This window comes from Sander lucioperca, chromosome 1 (assembly GCF_008315115.2).
Source record: "Sander lucioperca isolate FBNREF2018 chromosome 1, SLUC_FBN_1.2, whole genome shotgun sequence".
NCBI classification, from domain to species: domain Eukaryota; kingdom Metazoa; phylum Chordata; class Actinopteri; order Perciformes; family Percidae; genus Sander; species Sander lucioperca.
In genome coordinates this window covers 45,904,070-45,913,186 of record NC_050173.1, presented here as the reverse complement: position 1 = coordinate 45,913,186, position 9,117 = coordinate 45,904,070, and positions in this window count along the sequence as shown.

Here is a 9,117-nt window from a genome sequence, read left to right as displayed (position 1 = left end):
AAATTTGGACTTGTAAAAAATATTCACACACATGTGATCTGAATTTGAAGTCATACAAAGAAAAAAAACATGAGAGCTTGTAAAAAAAATCTGAACTTGTAAGTTGAAATTTGCACTTATAGAAAATGTTCACACACCTGTATTCTGAATGTGAAGTTACAGAAAAAATATTCACAAATGTGTAGATTGATATTTACATGAACACAATGACAGCTGCAAACTTATAATGCAACATTTACTCATATACTTTTTTTTTTTACTCTGGTTCATTTTCCATCACAACCACAACTCAGTGATTACAACCTCTGGAATCTGTCACTGCAACTTCACATATGTGCTCTCTCGCATCACAAAGTGGCCAATCTGCGCACCTCGACTTTCACAACACTCTTGACGATACATTTGGTGCAAAACTAATTTGTACCTGTGGACTTAGGCTGTGGAGCTCTGAGCTAACAGAACGGGAAAAGCCTTCTTATATACAGTCTATGGGAAAAGCAGGGTTTCTATCGCCAGATGAGGGACAACTCTGTCTGGCTTATTTATGTAGCATGGAAACTTGGTGGAATAGCATGCTAGCGTTAGCTAACTAGCAGCCAGCCCGCTTCTAAATAAATACCTTTTAATTGTCTAAACACTTTTTAACAGTCAAACTAAAACACTGGCGGTGAGCTCCACGGCCTGCAGCCGCAGACGGACCGTCATCAGTGGGTAACAGGTGCCAAGTTTCGCATCCCTGCCGAGAATTGCATCCACTAGGGAAAATAATGATTTTATAAGGCAAAGTACTGTTTAAAAACTAGGCAATAGTAAATCTCTTTGTCATGTTCATCAATAATGATTAGGATTTTAGAAGGTTTAGAGACATCAATGTTTTATCAGACTCTGTAGTAGCATTTCCTTGCTACCTAGATGCAATTTTCGGCAGCAATGAATTCTGCAGAAATTATTGTTTCTGCCCAAGCGGGTGCAATTCTTAGCAGAGATGCACAACATCAGCAAAGCAAGCTCTGGTCATGGCCGGGGGATGGGCCGTTGCTACCGGATGTGGGGCTCTCCGTGTCCCGCAGGAGCTCCGACTGCAGGTCGAGGTCGGCAGCGAAGCTTTCTGGCAAAAGCAGTGTTGCTACGCTGGTCGATCCCCACTGATGACAGTCCGTCTGCGGCTGCAGGCCCTGGAGCTCACCGCCAGTGTTTTAGTTTGACTGTTAAAAAGTGTTTAGATAATTAAAAGGTATTTATTTAGAAGCGGGCTGGCTGCTAGTTAGCTAGCTAACGCTAGCATGCTATTCCACCAAGTTTCCATGCTACATAAATAAGCCAGACAGAGTTGTCCCTCATCTGGCGATAGAAACCCTGATTTTCCCATAGACTGTATATAAGAAGGCTTTTCCCGTTCTGTTAGCTCAGAGCTCCACAGCCTAAGTCCACAGGTACAAATTAGTTTTGCACCAGATGTATCGTCAAGAGTGTTGTGAAAGTCGAGGTGCGCAGATTGGCCACTTTGTGATGCGAGAGAGCACATATGTGAAGTTGCAGTGACAGATTCCAGAGGTTGTAATCACTGAGTTGTGGTTGTGATGGAAAATGAACCAGAGTAAAAAAAAAAGTATACGAGTAAATGTTGCATTATAAGTTTGCAGCTGTCATTGTGTTCATGTAAATATCAATCTACACATTTGTGAATATTTTTTCTGTAACTTCACATTCAGAATACAGGTGTGAGAACATTTTCTATAAGTGCAAATTTCAACTTACAAGTTCAGATTTTTTTTACAAGCTCTCATGTTTTTTTTCTTTGTATGACTTCAAATTCAGATCACATGTGTGTGAATATTTTTTACAAGTGCAAATTAAATTTTTACAAGTGCAAATTTTAACATACAAGTTCAGATTTTTTGTTCTGCAAGTTCTCACATTGTATTCTACAAGCTCTCCCTTTTTGCACCATATTTACCTTCATAAACTTTTACTCGACAGTCTGTTTTTTCAAGGAGTTTTGCCGTTTGTTAAAGCCTTTAAAGGCTTTCAAAATCTAGAAAGTGATCATGAGACAAGAAGTGTTTTCACTGAAACTAAATGTAGGAAATACACTCTTTGTTGTGTTGCATTGTGTTCATTGACTCCTTATAAAATATAACTAATAAGATCAGCAGAGATTAGAAATCCCAAATCAGAAAAAAACATGTATCTGTGTAAATGAATCACACCTTTTTAATACAAACAGCAGTTTATTTCCTCGGCTTTAAATTATATTTCCAGCTCTTTCATCATCTGGAGATGACTGCAGCGAAATTAAACACCTGTTGTTGGAACACTGTTTCTGTGCGTCTGCTTTTATTCATTGTTTCTTTGTGTATATTTCCAGCGAGGCCCGGCTGTGTTTTATTCTGCAGCAGGTGAATCTACTTTCCCTCCTCTGCTTCAGCTCCTCCTGGGACTCACTCCGCGGCCCAAACATCTTCACCCTTCCACCAGAAATGAGTTTACACTCTGCTTGTATTATTGGGCTTTACAAAATAAAATACCAGTGTTGTTTTAATAGACTTTTTATTGGATTTTTTGGTTTCTCTCACATTCGGTAACTCACAGGTGGCACATTTAATAGCAAACTGTGCAATAGTGGTTTCCAGATCTATTTCCTGCCTTCGGGGCTGCTGCTCCTCTCCCTCTACCTGTTTACTCTCCATCTGAGGCGGGTAGGAAAAGTGTTTGTTTTGCTCTTCCTGTTCCTCAGTAAATCTAAACCGGACCAGTTTGTCTCATGAATTAATATTTCCTCCACAGACTCAGATCGTTGCTGAGATAAATGCGTGAAGTGCATCGGAAGTCTCTGGAGAAAATCTGGAATTTAACTGTGGCTAAAGAAAGTAGCAACTCCTGCAAACTCTCAGCACTAAGTTTACTAAAAAAATAGCAGTGGAAACAACTTGATTAATGTATCTAAAGGTCCATAGAGTACAACAGAAAGCTAAAATATAATATGCTGTAAGGGGGATGCAAAAATAGAAGGATAAAACCTGACATCTGTTGTGTGGCTCACACGCAGGATGTCCGCTCTGTGTGTGGCCGTTTGTCGAAATCCGTTCACTTCAAGAAACAACAACAAACTCCGAACTAGCGAGCTAGACGCTGAAAATGTCAAGTTTTAAAGAAAATTTGGATGGTGCAACATGGCAGACCTGCTTGGTTATTTCGGTAAATGATTGTGAAGATTTACAAAGTATATTTTTACGGCATTTCCTCTCTAACTGGGACGTTTTGGGACCGATTGGTGGAGATTGCTGTGGACGAAGTACACACAGAGATACACTGGTAAGAGAAAATGATGTTTAACCATGTATCAGCTAATTTAAATAGCTCACAATACTGTATTGTGTCAACAGTTAACTTCATTTAATATTGTATGTGGCGTTTTCTTTTGTGGGGTGCAAATGTTCCACCAAAACAAGTTCCTTCCTGAGACTGTTTAGCAGAGCCACCGTCGCTGCGTCCGGAGCTTAGCGCCTCCCAAGACAATGTGATTGGTTTAAAGAAATGCAAACAACCCAGATTGTTCTTTCTCCTATCCTGTAATGTATCTGTGGGGTAGCCAGACCTTACTCCACAGCTCTTTGGAGATAGGTCTGGCAATGCGAGACTGACAATCAGTCAAATAAATTTGATCTAATCTAGAAGTATTTTTAATAATCAACACCTGAAAGAAAAAAGTTATAGCCTACATATGTTCAAATTCTACTAATGAAAACATACAAAAACAATTCTTAAGAACATATGAAGTAAATAGCTTAATATTAATTAATCAGGCTATCTCAACATACCTGTCGGTCCTTTGGACAGCTGCCTGAGAGCAATGTCAGGGAGAATTTGACTCACCTGGACTGGACTGCCATATAAGCTGGTGGCAGTCAGCCAGTCGAACCTGAAGGGCTCACTGACTGATGTCTACCAGACAATAGAAGACTGTGAAAAGACTAAAGTCTGACACCATCTCACATCTAAAGACAATCTGTCATAATGTCACTGAGATTTTAGTCACAAACTTACAATAATATCAAACAACTTTTAATTTGATCAGAACGTCAAGACGGGAAAACACTGACTTAAGACAGCTCGGACTGAGTTTTGTGACCACCTATTGAGACGCCCCAACTCTAGCAAGACTCATGATTGAATTCCATTTTGGACATTTTTCTGCGACAGTGGAGTCGCTTGAAAAGTTGTTTGATGTAAGGTCGGCATTACATGTGTGTTGGTTTGGCTGCATTTGGTCGAGTTACTCTTTTGTGTAATGTAACATAAACCTATTTTGAACCTGTGTGTGTGTGTGTGTGGTCTTCCTAAACATACAAGCAAAAAATAAAAGCAGAACAAAGCCCCAAAGCTTCATTAGGCCTCCTGCACACTGGCTGCGTGGCGTGAGCGTGTCAGCTGCATGGCGTGTCCGTTTATATTTCGCCTCCCATGTTAACAGGTTAGAGCTTGCACACTGCCTACGTGACACGCACGTCTCACGCGTGCATGCTAGAAATAGGACCGACACCTATTTTTCACGCGACACACAAGCATGTTGGAAGCGTTTCCAGGCAAAATAGAATACAAAAAGACACAAATACATTTAATAAATGACATTTAGATGTTTGAAAGTCTCTAGGTTTTGACATAAATGCAGATATAAATGTAATCGAATATTGCACCTGTCAATACAGAATGAAATATTCTGTAGCCTATTTTGCCGTCAATACTGCAGACGTCTTTGCTGTAATCAAAGCAGTATATATTTATGAAGCACAAAAAAGTCCAGGGTGCTCAGGAAGTTCAATCAAATGCTTGAAGGTGCTCTTTGGGGTCAGGAATTCAATTGAGTGTAGAGAAAAAGAAAAAATCCAAGGCACTCTTCTTCTATCATGAAATAGCCGGAAAAATAAAGGCTTTTTAAATAATTTTGAAGAAGAGTGCCTTGGATATTTTCTTTCTCTACAGTATTTATTTATGTTTGTTTATGGGAAACATACATGTGTACAGACAAGGCTAGCAGCAGCAGCAGCGCCGCGTCAGACACGTTTCTGGTGTGAAAAGACATAGAAAACGCCACGCAGCCGCCACGCAACTTGCACGCAACTGAAATGCCACGCAGGCAGTGTGCAGGAGGCCTTAGGCTTTGTCCTTCCACCCTGGTGACTGACAATCATTCAGGTTCATTTGTTGTTATTCCTCTGCCTTGCCTGGGTGTGATTTTATTGCAATAAAAAGGGTGGATGCTGTGATGCTTCATTAATATAAAACAGCAGTATTGCCCAGTCGTAGGTTTGACTGATCACTCCCACCATCCTGGTTCCTTAAATCAAGTCTCACATTGAGAAGGCAGCATCATTTCTCTGTTGCTGCCACCAGGCGGTGCTGTTGTTGATGTTTTTTTATGAAGGTCTTTATCATCTCCTGGGTGTAATGTTTCTCTCAAACACCAGAGGGAGATCTAAACAAGGGGAACATTTGAACACACACATTTTGTCAATTGTGAGAACTTAAATATTTATAATTTGGAGGTTCACCCAAACATTAACCATCCATCATTCTAACCTTTGCCAAAAAAATTATATTCACCCTAAAATAAGCAGTTAACTTTGTGGGGACCAAGTGTTTGATCCCACAGAAAGAAGGCGAGTCCCCATAATGCAAGCAGATGTTTATATACACACACACACACACACACACACACACACACACACACACACACACACACACACTCCAAGTCTCTGAAGACTGAGGATTCACACACATACTTAAATGTATTTTTCCAATACTGTGTATAATGCCATTTTGTATTAGCTGTACTTGTGTGATTTTGTTTGACACATGATGGCCTAGATGATGCATTTTACACCATGTATTGTGAATTAAGTTTGTAGGTAAAACATACCATGCGTGAGTGCATGGTATGTTTACCTACAAACATAATCGTGCACATCTGCAAACATAATCACATTTTTTGTCTCTTTGTGTCACTACACCCTGAGGAAGGCTCAAGCCAGAAGGCGTTGGTGTATTTTTAAAAGTCTTGCCCAATGAATTAAAGGCCTTCTTATTACTTTTTGTAACCAACCTTGAGTGCCTGGATATGGTTTTTATATGGACTTTTTTGGTCATAACTCTTCCTCCTCCGTAAGTTCTGAATGCTTTTTGAGTTTCCACATGTCAAATAACATTAAAAACATGATGACCACTTTAAAAATTCAGTTTAAGCATGATACACCCTTTATTGAAAAAGTTACAAAACTAACTTTCAATGAAAATGTTTTACAAAAGTTTTCATGGTACAAAAAGTTTTACAAAAAGACTATGTACAAAGTGCTGCTCATCTGGTTTGCAAAATACAGTAAAAAAAAGCCAACTACAAATAATAAGACAACTTTGAATAGAAGATAAACCAATAACTTAAGAGATAACTGGAGAGTTATTGCTACTTATACTTCCACAGTATTCCCAAATCATCCTGGAAGAGCATAGACGGTAATCCTACAAAAGTTTATCTTAAGGAGGTGGATTTCAGAGTTGGTGAACGGGTCATCCAGACTGAGCTGCTCTACTGTCAACAAACACTTTTTCTTCCCTGCATTCAGCTTGTTTCTGTTTAGTCTTGCGGAAAAACAAAAAGACAATGCAACATTTCCTTCTGGCCGCCGGCTCGCTTTCTGCCGGACAAAACACCAAACTATAGCCAAGTTTATTGCCTCCTGACAGACCTGTGTGTCCAAACAGGATCGACATAACAAGGAAACTAGACACATTTTCAACTTTTAGATTCACCATTAATGTTCCTGCCTTCACTTCCTGTTTTCCTTCACATCATCATCTTGTTTTCCTCCTCTGTACTCGTCTTTCAGAGCAGATATTCTGAAACTAAATCTGTTTCTCCAGTTTCTCGTTTAGTCTACAGACTTGTCTGTCTTTGTTCGCCATCCACCATATTTGATTCTTTTCATTTACTGTCAATTGAAGTTGAAGCGAAGAGCCTGATGCTTCCTGATTTATTGATGGTTAAAAAATACAAAAAGGTACTGTAGCACCATTTAAACATGATCTGTCATTTTCAACAAATCTGCATTCATACGTTGGTGTGAGTCTGCCCATCTGTCGAATCATTGAGCCAAACCGAAATGTCTCAACAGCTACTCCTCAGAACAAATGAAATTTACACACCTGACATTTCAACCCGGTCTCACGGCAGTTCGTGTAATTGTCACGTTATTTTTAATCTATTGATTCGTGTACAACAACACGTTTATCTCGTTTTTTTCGTGGTGGCCAGCACGAAATGGGAACCATCTATTCAGAGGTTGGGTTTAGGAAAAGATTAACGGGGAAAGCAAACGTCACACCCCGGGACAGGATCCGCGGTCTCTGGGGAACACGGGACAACGGGGAAAGGACACCTCACACGCCGAGAGGCGGCTGCGGGGGACGTGCGACAATAACGGGATGGTTGTGATTAGGAAAACAACGGGGAAAGGACACCTCACACGCCGGGAGACGGCCACGGGGGGCGTGCACCAATAACGGGACGGTTGTGAAGGAGGAAAACAACGGGGTAACAAAACGCCACACGGGCCACGATCCCCGGTATCCTGGGTGAAAGCCCTGTATTGTTTGACCCATCCACCACACCGACCAACCTCTAGATATGATTTTCGGCTTTTCATACTACTCCCTACCGTATTTGTGCTGTGATCACGAAATATACTTCCCATTGAAATACATTACTTTACATTTTCGTGCTGGCCACCACAAAAAAAACGAGAAAAACGTCCCCGTTAACACAAATCAATACATTAAATAACGTGACCATTTCACGAACTGCCGTGAGACTGGGTCGGACATTTTTAGCTTTTGAGAAATTTGATATTTGATAATAAGCTTGAATGATCAGCAGGTTGGTTGTTCTGTCCAACACTTGAACACTGCAGCCTGGAGGGGGTGCCAGAGAACAGGAAGTGAAAAGGAAAAGCCTGTGACAAACCATTAAAGGACAATTCCGGCACTAAATGAACCTAGGGGTTAATAACACATGATTACCGAGTCGACTGTTCTCTTGGATATGTTTTCATGCTAATCGAATGTGTCTCTAGCTTGAAACAAGACTGCTGATTAGCTTATTAAGCTATTCGGCCGTGCACCTAGTAACCAGCACGGCGTTTGTTGTTCGACTGGTCATGACTGTTTTCCCAAGGTGGCGCCTGCTTGTACACATGAACTCTACTGTCTTTATAATCTATTTTTTTAATAAACTGTCTGTACACTTACAAAGTTCTCAATGCTTCGGTTTGTGTAGGGACCCTCATTATGCTACCGTGGAAGTGTGGTGCTATTTTGAGCCTTGTTAGTGGTACAGAAATAGTGATTTCTTTTTATTTTACCCTCTGCCCCGACGACTAGCTTTATAAGCTAATCAGTGGTTTGTGCTATGTTGTTTCAAGCTAGAGACACATTCGATTAGCATGAAAACATATCCCAGAGAACGGTCGACTCGGTAATCATGTGTTATTAGGTTCATTTTGCGTCTGAATTGTCCTTTTAAGTCAGAGGAAAGACGCAAACAGACATTTTCATTGTAAGAGGTGAAGACTGAGTCTATAGTTCTGTAGGTGTCTTAGAGTAAAAAGAAGTAGGGATCTGTTTTAGTGCCTCGCTTGGTGTTTCATGTCCCGGAAGCTCATTATATCGTGTTGAGAATTGGGAAGGCGTTTTTCTCCGCTTAGTCCAAATCTCTTTAAAGGTCCTATGACATGGTGCTTTTTGGATGCTTTTATATAGGCCTTAGTGGTCCCCTAATACTGTATCTGAAGTCTCTTTTATATAGGCCTTAGTGGTCCCCTAATACTGTATCTGAAGTCTCTTTTATATAGACCTTAGTGGTCCCCTAATACTGTATCTGAAGTCTCTTTTATATAGACCTTAGTGGTCCCCTAATACTGTATCTGAAGTCTCTTTCCTGAAATTCAGCCTTGGTGCAGAATTACAGCCACTAGAGCCAGTCCCACAATGAGCTTTACTTAGGACATAACCTTTCCCCTTATGACGTCATAAAGGGAAGATTCCAGATCGGCCCATCTGAGCTTT